The sequence below is a fragment of the Oxyura jamaicensis genome, chromosome 1, assembly GCF_011077185.1.
Source record: "Oxyura jamaicensis isolate SHBP4307 breed ruddy duck chromosome 1, BPBGC_Ojam_1.0, whole genome shotgun sequence".
Classification (NCBI taxonomy): domain Eukaryota; kingdom Metazoa; phylum Chordata; class Aves; order Anseriformes; family Anatidae; genus Oxyura; species Oxyura jamaicensis.
In genome coordinates this window covers 113,370,153-113,388,222 of record NC_048893.1, presented here as the reverse complement: position 1 = coordinate 113,388,222, position 18,070 = coordinate 113,370,153, and the positions used below count along the sequence as shown (strand labels likewise).

Below are 18,070 nucleotides of genomic sequence, written 5' to 3'. Positions count from 1 at the left end.
CCTCTCCATCCCCTCCCAGAATCCAGCCTTTTATTGGCCTCAAGCTGTTCCTCAGGAGCCTTCAGAGCTACTCTGATGGATTGTTGTGCTTACTGTAAACATTCAGCTTAGTAGAATGTCTTGCAGGTTAGGCTTCATTCTTTATAGATCTTGAAGCTTCCCATGCAGTTGGGTATCCATTAAATGAAGTATTAAGTGCATGGAAAAAAAAAAAAAAAAAGTCTTCCACAAGGACAGAGTAGTGAGAGGGTGCTCAGCAGGGGACTTGTTTGTAATTGTTAGCGTTTACCCTTCCTCCCTCAGTGCAATAAAATCTTCAAATTAAAAAGGGATGTAGTGAAGGTGGTCTTGGGGTTGTGGACGGAGTGCAAAGGGCTCCTCATGAAAGAAAACTGTCATGGGGCCATGCGGGGGTGGAGGGAGGGAGAGGCTTCCCAGCTCCCCCTTTCAAAGTGCTGTGGGGATTAGGAGTGTTTCAGCACTGCTCTTTGGATTATTTCTTTCCTCCAACAAAAGCATGACCTCTCTGTCTCTGCCTGTGTCTTGTCTCTGTCTGTCTCTGCCTCCCGTGGACAGGCGGACAAAGGTCATTTCATCTCTGGGGGAGGGTTTGGTGCTGAACAGAGACAAAGAAGGGAGGCTCTTTGCCGTGCTACTCCCTGAAGTCACATTATTCTCACGCAAAGCTACACACATCTCTCTCGGAAGGTCTGGCATTCATTACCTGCCTTCTGCCATAACCTTCAGAAATATGTGGGGAATTTCATGACCCGCTCCCCCAGCCTAATCACCACAAGGGCGGGCGGTGGGCTCAGCCAGGCCCAAGTGAGCCTCACCGGGCAGCCCGAGCGGGTGCGGGCAGGGTGTGCGCAGCGGGGCGAGGGGCAGGGAGAGGACCAGCGTCAGGGCTGGTCGGAAAGGCGGTCTCTGGAATGGCCCCGACGTCAGCTCTGCTGCTGAGAGAAGTACCAAGTGAAACTGATAATTATCTACAGCACGTGTACGAACTGCGAGCCTTTTGATGTTGGGGCTCATGTGCGTTGAGATAGCCAGCACATCTTAATCAGATTGTCTTTTCTTTTTTTAAATGAAGATTCGGAGCGCTCTTATCTCCCGGTCCCTTCCCCGCCTTTGAACTTGTGTTTCACTGACGTTTTCACAGACGCAGCCTTCCCCCTGCCAGGCCCCACCAGCGCCAGCTCACTGAGGTAAAATGGCAGGTGCCGCTGGGTGTGCAGCCGCGGCTCTCCAAAACCAGGAGCTCTTCATCTGCCACCGCTTCTCTGTCCGTGATATTGAAACGTGTTTCATCGGTGGCACCAGGCAGTAGAAGGGGGAGACAAAAAGGAGAGACAAAATCCTTGGAAGAGGCTCTGATGAGTTCAATAAAATCCTGGCTGTTTTGGCCTTCCCTGAGCACCAGCCATTTCCTCATGGGTGCAGGGAGTCTCCAGAAAGCAAACCCTAAAACTCATCAGCTCCGCTTGCAAAAGTCAGAGTCTTTGTCCTAACCACAAACACTTCACCAGCACCCCACCCGCCACAAAACACAATAGCTCATTCCCTCCATGGTTCTCCAAGCTTTTCACAGATATTAGTCAACGTTTTCATGTTATTATTACAGCTTTGCTTTATTACTCTCCTTTTTTTAATAAAAATGCTCATGCTGCTTTGGCCCATTTTTTTTTTTTTATTTATAACCCATTCTGTTTTAATGGCTGCATATAAGACTGAATTGAGGGGAAAAAAAATGGATATGTTTGACTCATTTCAGAATCGTTTCTGAAATGTTTTTCCAGCAGTCTTGATGGCCTTCATCCCCCTAGGGAGGCTCAGGTGCTGGCCAGCATGAACTGACCTTGCTTTAGCTTGGTCCAGGATATAAGCTTTCCCTCTGCATCACACTGCACTTTTCCTCCTGCCTCTCATTTCATGTCTGTAGGCATCTGTTGCCTGTGACAGACAGGCACCTTCAGTGGGTATGGTCCTGCCTGGTGCCCTCACGAGCCCCTCACATGGCTGGGGAAAGGCCTGGGTAGGGCTCAGGTGCCTGGGGGACGGTGGCTGAACACACGCGATGGCTTCACAGTATTATCTCACAGCCACACCAGAGTAATCTCTTAGGTGGATTATTTCCAAAGCCACAACGAGAGCGTGCCATTTCCAGAGTCTCGTACAAAGCACTTGTGGAGCCGTTTCTCTTTTTGTTTGCCCACCGACAAAGTTTGGTTAATGGCCATGCAAATCTCAGCCTCCTCATAAGAAGATCGTCATTGCACGCCTGTAAGGGCAAACGTTGATGCTTGTTCTTGGAGCCCAGAGGAGCGTTAAGAGCCCGGCCATAGTTCATCTGGCTCTTGAGCCCTCTGAGCAGTGTCGTCAAGGGAGGAGGCAGCCAGCTGACAACTGCTGGGTCAATCCCAGAACAGCTTGCCAGGGAAGCCTATCAAGTCACAGTAATCGGGTTTGATTTAAATCTTTCTCCTTCTCATCACCCCTTCTGGATTAAGTCATCTCCACCAAAGACAAGAGAGGCTGGGAAGGAGCACAGACATGCTCTTGTACAGGTAGGCAAGTCACCATCACTTTTGGATCTTATCATCTTCATCCCAATTTTGCTGTTCCATTGGAGATGACACTAATCTAGGAAGCAGAAGCTTCTGAGCCCACTTATTCACCCTGGGGTCATCTGATGGATAATGCATGAAGCTCTTACCCTGGTACTGCAGTGGCTACAGTGGGGTGTGTGATGTTTCAACAAGAAGGACTGTGGATCCTGGCCCTTTGGGAGTGCACATACTGGGGAGGCCATTTTACAGAGAATTTTTCCTTCATTTTGCACACTGTTTCTCACACTGAAAAAATGCAGCTCTTTACCTGAGGCTACAAGCTAGTACAGGCTTCCCTTGTGACTAAGCAGCACACTGGTTTGCAATACAATGCTTTCTGTGTGGAGCAAGGACATGAGTGCATGGGAGAGCTGGCAGAATAACCTAGCCCGGGTCTGTTCTTTCAGCGTGTCCCACTGTTGTGTCAGGACTGAAGACGTCAGCACGGTGTTGCCTTGCTCGTGGCCTCAGAGGAGGAGGGTGGGTGGGAAAGGTTATCACGGCACAGATAAATGGATCTCAATGACAGGCAGAAAAAGCTAGCTGATTAAGTAAATAAGCACCACCTTTGTTGTTGGTACCGCTCAGGGAAGAGTGGTCTCGTGGCATCAGAGTGAGAGAAAGGGGATCTAAACTGCCCTGGCCTTCTGGGGGGACGGGCAAAAAGGGAGGCTTTCTTTGCAACATGTAGGAGGATGGCAGGAAGAGTGTTTTCTCCCAGCCTCATTGCTCACCCTGTGAGTGTGAGGGAGGCTGCTATATGCAATGCATGTGATCTTGCAGAATAAGAAGGATCACTGAACGGGTGACGCAGGAAAAGGAGGATTACACTGCATGTGATGGCAGAAGGAGGATGGAAGAGCATTCTTGCAGGCAGTGTAAGGATGGGGATTATAAGGGATTTTCTTGGGGATCTAGGTATAACAAAGAAACTCTACCCTCTGCCTTACACTTGGGGTCTCTGAAAGGGCAGCTGAGGGGTCATCAGAAGCCATCTCGTGTATGAGTCTTGTAAGAGCAAGTGAGTATGAGTTTTGGGGCCATACCCAGCAAGGGTCACATCACTAGTGGCAGGAGAAGGTGTGGTGGGAAGCTTATTGTAACTGTGACAGTGACTTCTTCACCTTAATTGCAATAGCAAAATTCTCTAACTGGGAGGGGAAGGCTGAAGTTTGGTTGCGAGTCTTTAGAAGTAGCAGCCTCTGTGAATAACCCAGCAAAAATGGTCGAATTTTGGCTGAGTTATGAAGTTTTGACAATGAATAATTGCTGTTGTTTACATAACACCCACGCACAAACCATAAACGTTTGGCTCTTTGACCTTAGCCATGACCACAGAGATCTGCAAGAGATGTTCTTCACGTCCTCCCTGCTACACTGCACTGCTGCCTTCCAGCTGCCTCAGCAAGGCTGCTCGGGGCAAGGGGGAGAAGCGCTGCGAGTGATACCAACGGCAGGGACGGGGACAGACTCAGCTTGAGGGGGGGACAACAAAGCTGGCAAGGGGCCAGGCTGCAGGAAACACAAGAGAAAATCAAGGCCCCAGGAATAGAAAAGGATGAAGAGAAGAACTGAAAGGATAATTGCAGATGGGGAGAATAAGCTGTCTGCCAGCTCGGAGGTAAGAGCAGCCTTTGTATTGTACATACAGACTGTTTGCTATCCGCACATCATTTCGTAAAGGACAGAGCACAATGCATGCGATGACAGTTGTATTGGCAGAGCAAGAGACAGAAAATTAGCAAACACTGAAGCAGAATTACCAATGGAGGGTCAAATAACAGGAGGGAAAGAATGGGCAAAGAAAGCTGGGAGAAAAAAAAGAATGTCTTCTATTAAAATGAAAAGGCTGTAACATAAAAAAAAAAAAAAAAGTTACATTCTTCCTAAGGGTAAGGCTGATTTCCCCCAGTGCTCTCCCTTGTCCCTGTTACAAATCTCCTCACCTCCTGCCCAGTCTTTGTCCTTCCCTGCACCCAGCCCCGTCCCTCTCCAAGCCCCAGCCCCTGCTGAAGCCCTCCACTTCTCCTGCTTGCCACATCCACCCTGTCTCCCCATCCAGCCTCCCCTCCATCATCCATCCTTCCTTCCTGCGCCCTCGGCCTCCTCCATGAGGAGGAGGAAGGTGTCCATCACTGGTGCTGCCACCTCCAATACCCACCACAGCAGCAGGCCAAGCCTCGGCTGAGCCCAAACCCACATGGGGGGTGGCAGAGCAAATGCCCCCCGTATTTCCTTGGGGTTCTAGGTGCTGGTGGCAGGGGCACTGCTGCCCCAAGGCCTTCTCCTCCAGTGGCAGAGGACACACAGAGGGGCAGGAGGGGATCTCCACAGCAGCACAGTGTGAGGTGCCAGCAGCACAGATGACAGCAGGATTATCCCTCTGCCTGGCAGCAAGGCTGAAACCTGACCGGTGGCCACCGCCGCAGCGTGCAAGCTGATATTTTTAAAGCTAAGCCGAAAGGAAAAGTACTGTCCCCGTGTCTCTTCAGGATGGCCAGGTCCAAGCTGCATTTTGGGACCCTGCGAATGTCATCTTAACTGTTTCACAGCATTAGTCCACCCAAGACTGAGCAGATCGGGATTTGCTCTCCTTTCTCTCCCCCTCCTAGCGCGGTTGTGCTCCGCGGCTCCCTGCGAGATAGTGAAGGTCAGATCAGCCGGGTGCCTCTTTCCTAAAGCCATCAACCGCTGCGGTTACAGCTGGATGGGAACCACAGGAGGGTTTTCAGAAAACAGCCAGGGAATAAATAGGCTGTTCTTCCCTTCCTCATCAGTTGTGAGGAGAAGCAAGGGCAGGCCCACGCCGTGGCCTCCCTCAAAATGGTGGGGCCTGGGCAGCAGGAAGCTCAGCAGGAGCAATCCCCCGAGCATCACCTGGCTCTCTAGTGGGTTTTGTAGTGAACTCCCTGCTCATGCCCATGCTCTCTGGTTTAATGCCAGCTGGGTATTATCTATTAGTGTTTCACTTATAGCACAGACAACCCAGCTGATCTACCTAAGACAAAGCAACTTTCATCTGCAGCCCTGGTTAAAATATGTGCCTTCATCAATGTGCAAAAGAGCCTGCATGAGAGTGTTTTCCTTCACTTCTATCAGTTAACCATGCACAAAATGGTTTCAGCCTGGAAAGGAGAAACCTCAGGGAGATTTTATCAAGTATATGAATAACTGAAGGGAGGATCCGAAGAGGATGGAGCCAGGTTCTTTGCAGTGGTGCCCAGTGACTGAACAGGAGGCAGTGGGCACAAACTGAGACACAGGAGGCTTTGTCTGAACACCACAGAGCACTTATGTGCTGTGAGCATGACCAAGCACTGGCACAGGTTTTTCTGAGAGGTTGTGGAGTCTCTCACCTTGGAGATCTTCAGAAGTTATCTGGATGTGTTCCTGGACAGCCTGCTCTGGGTGGTCCTGCTTGAACAGGGGGTTGGAGGAACAAGAAGGAAATCCAAGCCCCTACTGATCTTTCTTTGATTATGCTTAAAAAGGAAGCCTCTGCCCTTCAGGCTGGAAGTGGACTCATGTCAAACACCAAATCCCACAATCTCTGCTCAAAGAAATCTCAGCTGACAGCTACAATAGCAATTCTGTGTGAGGATGCACTCCAGCATTTGACCAACAGTGGTAGATAGATAGGTAATTCTGTTAACAGTGAGAAGTGTCGGTAATTTGTTGCGGGAATTTGGGATTGTAGCCACAGTGGCTGCAACAGAAACTCTGAGCTATCCCTGCTTAATTAGAAACATAGCTGGGTTTTGTCAAGGCAGGTAGCTTCTCTGATGTCTGCTAATGGACTAAATTGCATCTGTTTAGACTGGAGCATTTTTTTTTGGCCACCCTGACTGCTGGGAATAAGAACCAGACTGGGCCCCGACACAAACAAATATATTTCCCAGTTACTCATTCAGGGGTTAGAGATGTTGTAACCTGCCAGCTGCTGGGCACGTATTTCCCATTACAGCTTCCCCATTGACCACACTTAGCTAGAATTTGGTCTGATCCTGTGTGTTGGTCTGATCCTACAGCCTGGAGATGTCCACACAGCTCTAGGCAAATGGAGGTGCTCAGCCAGTCTGAAGGTCTTTGCTCCACCTGCCCAAGCATAAGCACTGGTGCCTTCAAAAGAACATCCACCTCTTACCAAAGAGAGAAAAGCTCAAAGGAAAGGGCAGATGCTGGAGCGCTGCTGTGTCCTGCGTCCTGCTGAGGCGTGTCCCATGCTGTCACAAGCATTTCTGATGAAAAATTGAAGCAGCTGCTGAAGCTGAAGTGACGAAGTGAAAACACCTGTCTGCCAAGAAATATTACGGCACCTAGTTTCTCTCGCAAGGCATTCGGAGCTAAGGTCATTCCTTTTCCTGGCTGCCCGCCAGGTTGTCCCTCTCCTGTACCACCTCTGCCTTCGAGGTGCTCGCTGCCTGCTGGCTCTGCAGCTCGCCTGGCTCCAGCTGGCCCAAGCAAGAAGAAAGAAAAGGGGAGATTTCCAAAACTTGCCTCCCCTGGTCTGAGAGGAGCTGACAAAAGTAAGCTGCAGAGCCAGGAGCTCAGCATTTCACTTCAGCTGTCTTGCTTCCTTTAGCTACTGTGTTGAGTGCTGTTATTAGACTTGTTGCTCCCAAAAGCATCACTTTTAGGACTAACTCCAGAATGACTATGAAATAAAGGCAGCTTACGATCCAGGCATAATTCCTAGGGTTTCTAACCCTATCAGAGCAGTTGAATTATGAGAACAAGAGGCAGAAACCATCTGGAACAAATCCTTCAGCCTCCAGCACACAGTGTTTTGATATTCCTCCGTGACCTGAAAGCCAGTCCAGAGCTACTTCACCTACCCAAAGCACAGATGTCCCCATGGGGGGGAAAGCTGTGCCTTCCTAGCACAGCTGAACAACCCTGCTGCATGGGAAGAACTTTTAGAAAAGGTGCAGACTCCATCCGTTAACAAGATTTTTTGGTCCAAGGGCTTCGTGGGATCTTCTCTTCACCTTCTGCAGGGGGTTGTGCACAGAAGTGCAGAGAAATTGTCTGGTATCCAGATACTGCCTGGGAAAATTGGAGAGGCTCAGTCTCAACTGATTCCAGGGGAAAACCATGCTAACAGCCACTCAGCAAGGCTGAATGTCCTTGGCAGCTATTAATTATTATCAGCCCTTTACTTCAACAAAGTGTGTGAGAGGCTTTCAAATGCAGCATTCCACAATCCCTGCACAAGCGACTATTGATTTGGCACAAAAAAAATAAAAATAAAAGAGGGTGATAAGTTTCTGTTTGGAGTGGGCTGGAAGGACAGAAATAAATCCATAAAGTCAGGAAAGTGTGTGCTTCTTTTGAAGGACATGATGCTCTTTTCTTGTTGGGTTTAGCTTTTCCTTCTCATCAAGGTCTCTTTCCTACTTTTGGGAGGCAATTGATGGATGGGGAGGAAGCTTCCTTTTGACGTATTTCATTGAGGAATCTAGAATTAGTGGTTATGGCATGCTGGCAAAGAAATCTAACATTAATTTATTTATGGATTTAGATTCAGTCCTTTCATAACAATTTTCAGAGAGCCCTTGACCAAGTTTGTCCCTGGAAATTTTTCCATTGTTTCCCAGGATCCTTAGTGGTGGGAAGGAAACGCGCTGCAGCTGTACAGAATTGTATGAGGCTGTTGGATCTCTAATAGGAGAAAAAGCAGGGATCTTCATAGCTGTCGTCCTAATGAGCCTTGATCTTTGGCACTATGGTATGTCTCGCAGTTTCCTGGCATGGCAGAAAATTGAACCACCCCCACTGACACAATAGCAGAAACCAAGCTTGTGATTTGCCTTTAATTTGCAGTTTGTGTCCCGCTCTCCCCTTCCCCTTGCCCTCCTCCTTTTGTGCTCCTCATTCGCACTGTAATCAGAGGTGGGTTAGCATAATGCCACTGTGATTCAGGTTTCAGTGACTGCCACCATCTGCGATGAATCAGAGAAGATGCAGCAGGGAGGCATGGCTCACAAGGAGGTGACTTTCCCTTTCCAGACTTCAAGCACGAGGGATTCACACACCCTCCTTGGGGCAGCCAGGGTGCCTGTACACTTAGGGGGGCAAGTTCCTGCCCAGCTGACGGACATAAGTGGCTACCTCCAGATCTGATCCAAAGCTGGTGTGCGAGCTAGTCAAGGTGGCAAGACATGAAGCCTGTTCCTCCTCCTCCTCCCTGTCACTGCCTGGGTCTATCACATGCACGTCACATGAAGGTGATGTCTAACAAATCGACTAGTGCCAAGGGGCATCCCTAGCCACTGATTCCTGCTGGTACATCTCTACTGCAGGTATATCCACATGATCAGGATGGTTCCTGGCATGCTTTTGGCCCAAATCCACTGGGATTCTCTCCCAAAATTCTCCTGGGCAGCTTGGGAGTTGGCGGGAGCCACTGGGCACTTTGCAGGAGCCATACTGGGTTGCAGGATGGGCCAGCCTGGCTGTGGGCTGGTCCCTGCCAGCTTGCCAGGGAAGGGTCTCAAGCAAGTTTAATGTCCTAGCACAGGCCCAGACTATTTCTCTGAGGTTTTTCCTTTACTTTCTTCCTCCTCGTTACCAGAAGAGCCCTGCACATGCCCAGCAGATGGCACTCCACCATGGCTTTACACTGAAAAGCCCCTCGTAAATCATGTGGCCCATCTCTGCGGGCACCGGCTGGTGGGCAGGGGCTGCCCTGCCCACCCAGTGCTGCTGCTGTGCCTGGGGAGAGCCACACTACACCTCGGCATGCATGTAGAGGGGAATGGATAACATGACTTCGTCCACATACATACGCACATTTACACACACACACGTATCTACATGTACATACATCTCATAGGTGCAAGCCCTCTGCCCATTGTCAGAACACCGGGGCATGAAGGGCTTGGGAGGGCAGAGGATGCTCAGCATTTCGGAGGCTCTGAGGGTGGCTGTGTGCTCGCAATGTGATGATGCTGTCAGGCTCCAAATGAGATCGAGCTTTTTTTTGTCTTACCAGGCCTTGTGCACAGCCGGTGTAAGGGACACGTTTTAGTCCACACCGACATGGGAGGACAGCACTGCTCTGTGCATCTCTTGAGAGGAGCTTCCCTGCCTGCGGTCACGTAGGTCAGTCTGACACACCAGCTCCATCTCAGCACCCATTGCTTTAGCTGCAGTGTCATCCCTTTCTTTTTCTTCTACATATTCCATGATTCAGTGCTCCCCTGACTAAAAAGTATGGCTCAGAGCATCTCCTCGTCAGGAGAGTCAGGGAGATGATCCACTAGTCTTCTAGAGATCGCCTTCGCAGAGCGTGACAGGATTATTCTTACGATTGCTAGAAAATGTTAAAAATAAAGGCAGGCCTGCCAGATTCACTCCAGTGAATAGTAAGCCTTGACTTTGTGAGTTTAGTCTTTTTTTATATATATTTTTTTGAGCTAATTCCCTCAGATAGCTCTCCCTTTTGTTCACCCAGCTCTATGCGGTGACAGATGCCTTGCAAAGACAAAGTCACTGCCTCCCCCAGTGCTAGATTAAGCCCGAAGCTCAGCTGTTCTCATCTCCTGTGCATAGCTGGGTAGCTCGGTGAGCTGGGGTATTGCTTCTTCTGTTGCTGTAAGCAGGCTTTGGGCTTGGAAAGCAGAAAGTTGCTGCTTGGCACCAGCAAGAAACCGCTGCTCCCAGGGTCAGTGTCTCCACTCAGGTTCCTTGCGTGAAACAGGAGTGGTGCAGGGAAGACAACACCATCTTACAGGACTGCCGAGCCAACAGCTGCGGCTTCCTACCCAGCAGTTTGCCTAAGAGGCTTTAGATTTCACCGGTCTCCTTTTCCCTTCTGACATTTCAAAAAAGTTCAGGCTGGTGAAAATTTGTGCTGCCCTTTTGGAACAGTTGCCTCCATGGTCCAGATTTCTATCTGAAGGATATGAGATGACAAGGAATAAGTAATTTGTTCTTTTCTGTGGCATGCAAGTGCATGCTTTTCACTTTTCAATGCCTTTTTGGGTTGTTTCATGCACAGAGGTGCAATTTTGGGGCCTTCAGTATCTTTTCTAGCATGAATGACACTGCTTATCCTGGTACATGGAAGATGGCAAGTACCCAAGCCTGAGCTTTGAACCGGTGTCAAAGGAGAAATGCACCTCTCTACCTCAGCAGAAACAAGCCTTGCACTGCTGAATACAGAGCTTATCAGTTTGTTGTGTCTGCAGCTTAGGTGCGGGCCTGTGCACGAAGCTCCTGCAGGTGGATACACCAGGAGGCTGGTGCTCTGCACGCGCTTCAGCTTCCTCCCCATAGCACCCAGAGTTTGGGCTCTGGTGCTTCCTGGGTGCTTTCCATCACAGACGCCGTCTCAGCTTCACCTCTTCCCCAGAAGTAAATTGAACCGAAACTGCCCATGCCAGACAACCTTCAGGGTCTGAGTCAAAACATCTCCAGTGTTTCCAGGTTTGAAATGAAGAGGAAATGCTCTTCATCCGCTGTTCTGCTGCTGCTGCCTCTTCTGGCTTACAGCGCTCTCTCTGTGTTTGGCACAGCTTAGCATCTTCGTGGAGCTGGGGCCTGGAGTTTGACAATGCCCTCAGTGACAGGTTTGATTAGGATTTTCCCTACCAGATCTGGGGCAAGGAGGGTCTGCTAGTACCCAGGCCCTGAGAAGGAAAATTATAAGTAGCCTTGCTGGGAAGAAAAAATCTGAGAAATTGTGGGGCTGGAGAAGGAGGCTGGCTATGGAGGGAGAGAGGGTTGCAAGAAGCAGGGAAGCAGGAATAGATGCTGTGACCTTGCTCATGCATCATGCTTCAGTTCCTCCTTGAGTGTGGAAAAGCAGAGGGATGTGGTGAAGGAGAGGGCAGGGAAGCTTTGTCCCCAACCTTCCTCCCTGAGCAGTCATTTCCCTGACACACTCCTGGAAGCAAAGTCATCAGTGCTGCACAGGGCAGGGGCAGGAGAGAGGCTACAAAGCCCTCCAAAGCTACAAAGCAGCTGGCACCGTGGCCTATTCCCTCCCTCCCGTGCAGCTCTGTGTGGTGGGGCCACCCCCAGACATGAGGGGAGGCTGGTTCATGGCTCCCCCTGCTAGCCACCCTGGGTGGCACATAGCTACAGCTAATTATGGGGGGCTTGCACGGCACAGACCTCGAGGTATTTTTGCCTCCCTGGACCCGTTCCAGCCTGGTTTCGCGTGCACACAGTGCTGATCTCAGGGCTATGAATCGCAACCATGCAATTCCCTTTCCACGTGGCTTCCTAGGTTGTCCACCACACCGTCTGACCAAAGCACGAGAGAAAAATCCCGAAGAAATCTATGGGACACGGCACTGTAAACTCATCACACCATAACCTAAGTTGAAAGGATGTGAAAGATAGGCAAGGAGAGAAAAGTAAAGGTAGGTACAGCTCACGCACAGCCAGGAGGTCTTCTCAGGCTTCTCCTGCCTGCTCTGTGTTGTGGGTAAGAATCTCCTAAGACATATGCTGGCCATAGGAGGGAGAAAGTAACTATTCGTATGCCTGTGGTACTCTTGAATGTTGCCACAGCAAATGGATGAGCACAAAAAAATGAGCAGAAAAGCAACGGCCCTCATTGCTGGGGTAAGAGCCTGCAAATCAGGTCACTCCAGAGCAAGAGCAAATGCCTTTCCTGTGGGTGCAGCATTTCTCGTGGCATATCTGCTCTGTGGGCATGCACAGACCTTTATCTGCAGGACTGTAGTTTCAGCATCTTTCGTTGGAAGTTACGTTTCTCCTCAGAGTTAGCAGAAGCAGCCCTGCTGTTGGTTCAGATAGGGGCAGGAGACTGATGTGTGTGCCTGAGGGATTTTTTTCCCTACAGAGCACAAAGGAAAAAGGGGCTCGTTCTGTAAATGTAATCCAACTGACCCAAAGTGACCATAACCTTAGAGAAAGGAAAGAAGGGAAACTGTGTGTATATGATATTTTGTTCTTGCCATTTCAGGCGGCTGACACAAACCTAATGAAAAAGCTGCACTTCTATCGCAGGCTGAAATGCCAGCTCAGGGTATTGCTACGATAAGCAGCTCCCAATTTAAGCGAAAGAGAGGGACACAAAAGCAAAGACAAAGAGACAAAATGTGCGGTTTTTACTTAGGCGTTTCACTCCTGCCATCCCTCCTGCCTATTCTCTTCCAGCTCCCCCCTTGATATTTCACCTGGGGGCCGGAGGGCTGCGTGCACACACAGATGACATCCAGACAAACCCAGCCTACTTTTGCATCACACCCTGCGGTCCCCCAGCCCGCCGTCCTCCAGTATCACCCCTCGCTGTGTGCCTGTAGAAACCCTTCATCTCTGCAGACCCCCTGGGCTCGGCACCACCACCACGGGGGCTCACAAGGCAGGTGTCCCAATTTCCAGCACCGCCGGCAGCCCTGGCCATGCAGGCAGGGAGCGGCGCGGCTGCAGAAAGCGATAAGCCGCTCGGCAGCACCGTGTTTATCTCTCCCCGGTGGCAGCGGCGGGCAGGAATCGTTTCTCCTTGACCCTGGGCACGCCAGGAGGGCTGCAGCCGAAGCTATCTCAGACACCAGCTCCTGAGAGAGCAGCCCGAGCATCCTCCTCCCCCCGAGGATGAAGGGGCTGGGGGGCCGTGGTGGATTTGCCCCGAAGTGGCAGCCACCCATCCACTTTTTTACCCCCCTTAATCTGCTTTCTTGCAAAAATGAAAGAGTTTTAATCATGTGAGTTGCCATCTGGAGGTCAGGCCACTGTGAACAATGAGCTTAGGCCATAATTATATTTATTTTGGGTTGGTTTCTTCATGCAGCTCGTTTTAATGCCTTGGGCCTCCCCAGTACGTTCAGCTAAAGGAGCAGTTAATTGGAGGAGTCTGGCTCAAATACCGAAGGTTACTTGAAACCTGCAATTTCAGACAGATTAAAGAAATCTATGAAAGCACTCAAACGAACCGCAGATCCTAAAGGATACCCATAGAACAACTTCTATTAGCTCGCAGTGTACCGCAGGCCTGGAAAAATGCTTGCAATGAATATTGGTTGCAGAAGAAGCTAAAAACCTGTGGCTTAGGTCAATGAATTGACCTGCCAGCCGCGACACAGCCTTGGCTCCCTTGCTAATGCAACCGTTTTACAACAGCTGGGGAAGACGTTGCAGGGTAAGGAATTACCTGTAATACCTTTAAGGTAAGACGTTTAAGAAACACCTTCTCCCCACAAGTTCCTCGTCCTCTCCAGCCCCTCACAGCAGTCCTCTCACCCTCCTCCTGCCCCAAGCCCATCTCCTGCAGATCACTGCTTGTGTGCACCCCCTGGGGGCTGCCACGGAGTGAAACCGGTGGCTGCCTTCGTTTCCAGGCATCGTTAAGGGATCACCAGCACGTCTTTTTGACCTCTTATTTCCTTATTGCCGCTGAACCCTTCTGTGTTCACGCAGAGGTGGGTGCCTCGAATCGCTGGCTCCCTGAACAAGAGGAAGGGCGTCCGGGAGAGACAAGGAGAAGGGCAAGAAAGGCAACTTGCTTAAAGCCAGTTCTCGTGTTGGAGGGAAGAGCAAAGAGAGCAGCTGGCAAGTCGGTGTGTGATTAAGCTTGACCCAATGGTTGGTCCTGTCCCCGTGTGGGAACGATGCCCTTTCTGGGGGAGAGGACAGGGATGTGCGCCCAGGCCTTGTGGGCTCACAGGCCACAAGCTCAAAAGAGACTGTCGTCCTTTTGTCTGTCCTGTGTTTTGTGTGCGCTGCATTTTGTGGCTAGAGAACCATTAGAGACCTTGCTAAACACAGGATCCGCTCGGCATGTTCACCTCGTGTTCCTGGGATGGTGAGGTGGCCAGGCTGAGCTGAGGTCAGGAAGTGAAGCTGCTGCGGGTTGTAGATTGGAATTATCAGTCAAATAAAGACGAACGGCCTGGCAATGAAGAACGGCAGCAACCTCAGATGTGTTGTGCCCTGAGGTTGTGTCCTCCACACACTTCACCCATCTCAGTTTTGTTGCTGAGAAAGCTTTCCCCAGGACAGATCTTGCCGGAAGGAAGGAAAGAAGGAAGGAAGGAAAGGAAGGAAGGAAGGAAGGAAGGAAGGAAGGAAGGAAGGAAGGAAGGAAGGAAGGAAGGAAGAAAAGAGAGAGAAAAGAGAAAGAAAAGAGAAAGAAAAGAGAGAAAGAAAGAAAAGAGAGAAGGAAGAAAGAAAGAGAAGGAAGAAGAAAGAAGAAAATATTCACAGTTGTCTCTGTAAGAGCCCCTGAAATGCGATGGTACTGATTAGAGTTTCTCTGAATTGGGGAAGAAAGTCTGCTTTTATTTTGATACTTTTTGTCTGCTGCCCTTTAGGATATTTCAGTCAGCTGTGCCATTTTGCCTTTCATCCCATAGTTCTGCTGCTTTGACATTCAGGTTATGGACCAGGAACACACTGGCACCAGTGACAGCCATTGTTTTCATCACAATGCTTGGGTTGCAAGCTAGTCGGGGAAAATTGGCATTCAATTCATGGCAACTGTTGCAAAATCCCAAACACTGCAAAGCAAAGGCCCCGTCTTTCTTCTGGTTTGTTGTCTCCCAGGGAATGTCTGGTACTGTGAGCACTTCGCTGGGAGCCAGCAAATGACCCAAAATTTATTTTATTTTTCAGATGAATAGCGGCTTTGGATATTCAGTGTGCAGTGATGTCAACGTTAAGGTGAACAGTGCTGGAGAGGGAAAAGGTACAGCAGGACTATAAAGGAGAAAAGAGAACGGGGAGTAATTGTGAGCGGAGGAAAAGGAAGAGGTAGGTGACTAGGAAGAAATGGTAAAGGCAGCAGCAGAAGAGGGAGAGAGGGAAGGGAAGCTGAGATCCCCAGTCCACAGCAGGAATCGACGTGCCTCACCTTAACCCTCACGCAGGGGTGAGGAGGGCGTGCAGCCAGTTATACCATGGGTGGCTGAATTATCAACGAGTCCAGCAGCATACATCATCCTCATTGTTAACAGGGGCTTGAAATTCTGCTCTGCTCTGAGACTACCCAGCCCTCTGAGACCATCCAGCCAAAAGCCCATTTATTTTTCTCTCAAGCACAGTCGTATTAATAGAAGCAGCTCAGGAAGCCCTCATCCCAGCACAGTTTCAACACTTTATACAGCAGGGGGTCTTAATGGGATCTCCTCCATCCAGGGTGCCATTAGTTTCCTCCCTGTCTCTCCATTTTCCCCTTTCTAATAAAATGCTAGTCTAAACACACACTGGGGTGTTAAGAGGAGTGATTTCTGCACTGGATGTGTGTGTATGCATGAAGGAGCTCTGGCTTGTTCAAGGCTTTAGCTTTGAATGTTTTCACCCATGTCAAAAAAAAAAAAAAAGAAAAAAAAAAAAAGGAAAAAAAAAAAAAGAAAATCCTAATAATCTGGGTGCCACAGTGCCCCTGTGGGTAACCTGCACGGGGCCTGACACTGCCCAGCTCAGCACTGCAGCATCCCAGCCGGGCTGAAAGATGTCTTCACATCTGGGCTGTATGAAAGTAGCTATTTTGGTTCCAGAAACTGCCTTATTAGCATCGCTGCAGCCTACACAGGCATCTCCTTACCCAGTGAGCCCTCACCTCCTCCCCTCGGCTTTCTGCCCAGGAACGCAGGAGGTATTGTTCCCACCACAAAGACACTGATGTCTGCAAAGCCATCAAAGCAGCTTTTCTGAACATTTATATACTAGTGGGAAGCAGGAGACGGATTTTTCTCTCTTCCTTGGCCTGATTATTGTCTGTCTTCTTACTCCAGCTGTCTTATCTCACTATTTACCAACTCACCTGGCACACTGACCTTTTGGACTTCGCACCAGCTTCCTCCTCCTTCTTCCCAGAAACCACGGTCGGCTTTCTGCGCAAACACAGCCAAGCATCACCCGGGTTCTGCTCAGGAGACCATGCTTTCTGGACAAAACTAGCTATTGATTGCACATTTTTACACAACTGGGGCACCACAAGGATGCACTGTTCAAGTGCTTCCCGACATAAAGCTGCATGAGAACTCGCAAATTCAAAGAACAAAAGCACTCTCCTTACACCCACCTCCTGCCCCTGGTTTCCTCCCATTTCTCTTGAACCATTTAGAGCCAGAAGTTTGGGGAAAGACTGAAGGCAGTTTCCCAACTGGAGCTGTAGGGAGCAGCTTGCTTCTGCACATGTGCCAGCCGGGGAATAGCGAGCTGCCTCGTGTCGTGCCTCATCTGCCGAGTTTCGCTGAGCTCCTGCACCCCTGTGTTCAGTAGCTCTCCCCCTCCTGCAGTGGGGAGAGGATGGTGAATTGGCAGTATTAAGGCAAACACGTTGCATCCCCTCAGGTCTCTGCAGTCCCAGCTGTCTGAAATCAGACTTTCTTGCCCAGCCAGTGCATTGTGACTAAGGAGCAGAGACCCCCAGTAACCAAGGCTGGTGTCAGCGGGTGCTTTGAAACAAATCTGTTCCTGGGACAGGAGGCTGCTTTGGGCAGAGCGGATGTGGACACTGCCATCATACCAGCCTCTTTCCTTTCTGTCTCGTTTGTTCTTCTGAATTTGTATTTCTGTGGGTAAACCCAGCAATGCATAGCTTTGCTGCTTTACTGTCACACACTTGGGTCACCCCAGGGAGTCACGACGCACATTTTCCATTAGCGTCAAATGTACAGGGATTTATGAACTCCCTTAACCTGGAGCTGATGAGAGCAGATTAGGGAGCAACTGTTTTTAGATAACTCGCATACCTAAGAAATCAGCTAATATAGGGCTGCCTGCTGACAGGTCACTTATTTCCCAGAGAGCGTGAGAGAGTATCATGGTGACCTCCTCTTGTTATATTGTCACTTTATTATACACACGCACGTACACGTTGAGGGTTTGGTATTCGTTTCTCTCCTTCCTCACACTGAGCTAATGCCCCGGGCTTTGTGCAGAAATCCTGCACTAGGACTTCTCGTTGGTGCAGGCCCTTTGCATTGTGTCTGTGCACCGAAACACGAGGCCAGACACATCCTTTTAGTTTTAATGTTGATAGCCGTGGTCACAAAAAAACCCAACACATAGCCTTCACCACCTCCTCCAGATGGATTCAGGCTGCCAATACCTTGTGTGAGTCTTGCTCATCTTCATTGCTGTAGGTTACCAAGAGTGTACCTTGCAGTTGCCCCATAGCCCTTTCACAAAGAGCCAACAACACTGAATGAGAGCCACGAGAGAAAAACTTTGCATCCTTCATAGGAATCCTTCATCAGCAGGGCTCTGGTTTTATGCCAGGTGGTGGTGTGCCTTGCCCTCCAACCACTCCGCTAGGCAGAAAGGGCTGTCCCCTGTTTACATGTCCCATGGTAAACCATGTCCCATGCCGCAGAGTCTGAGGCTTTAAGGTGAGTGCCTTGTGCCTTGTCAGGCAAGAATCCCCCCCAGCAACATGAATACCTCCAAACCCTGTGCTTTTGACACGGGATCATCACCGCGTCCTTAGCAATAGAGTTTGTTTGTTTTTAAGAAAAGTTTGGTTTAAAGCTGTGTGTTCC

General features: G+C 49.8%; 1 long non-coding RNA gene across 1 annotated transcript; it reads left to right on the top strand.

Annotated features, from left to right (window-relative positions):
* The first annotated feature begins 217 nt into the window (after nucleotides 1-217).
* Nucleotides 218-7,926, top strand: LOC118160863. Its single transcript, XR_004747709.1, has 2 exons — nucleotides 218-4,230; nucleotides 6,638-7,926. It is a non-coding gene; the product is annotated as an uncharacterized LOC118160863 (long non-coding RNA).
* Nucleotides 7,927-18,070: the final 10,144 nt, after the last annotated feature.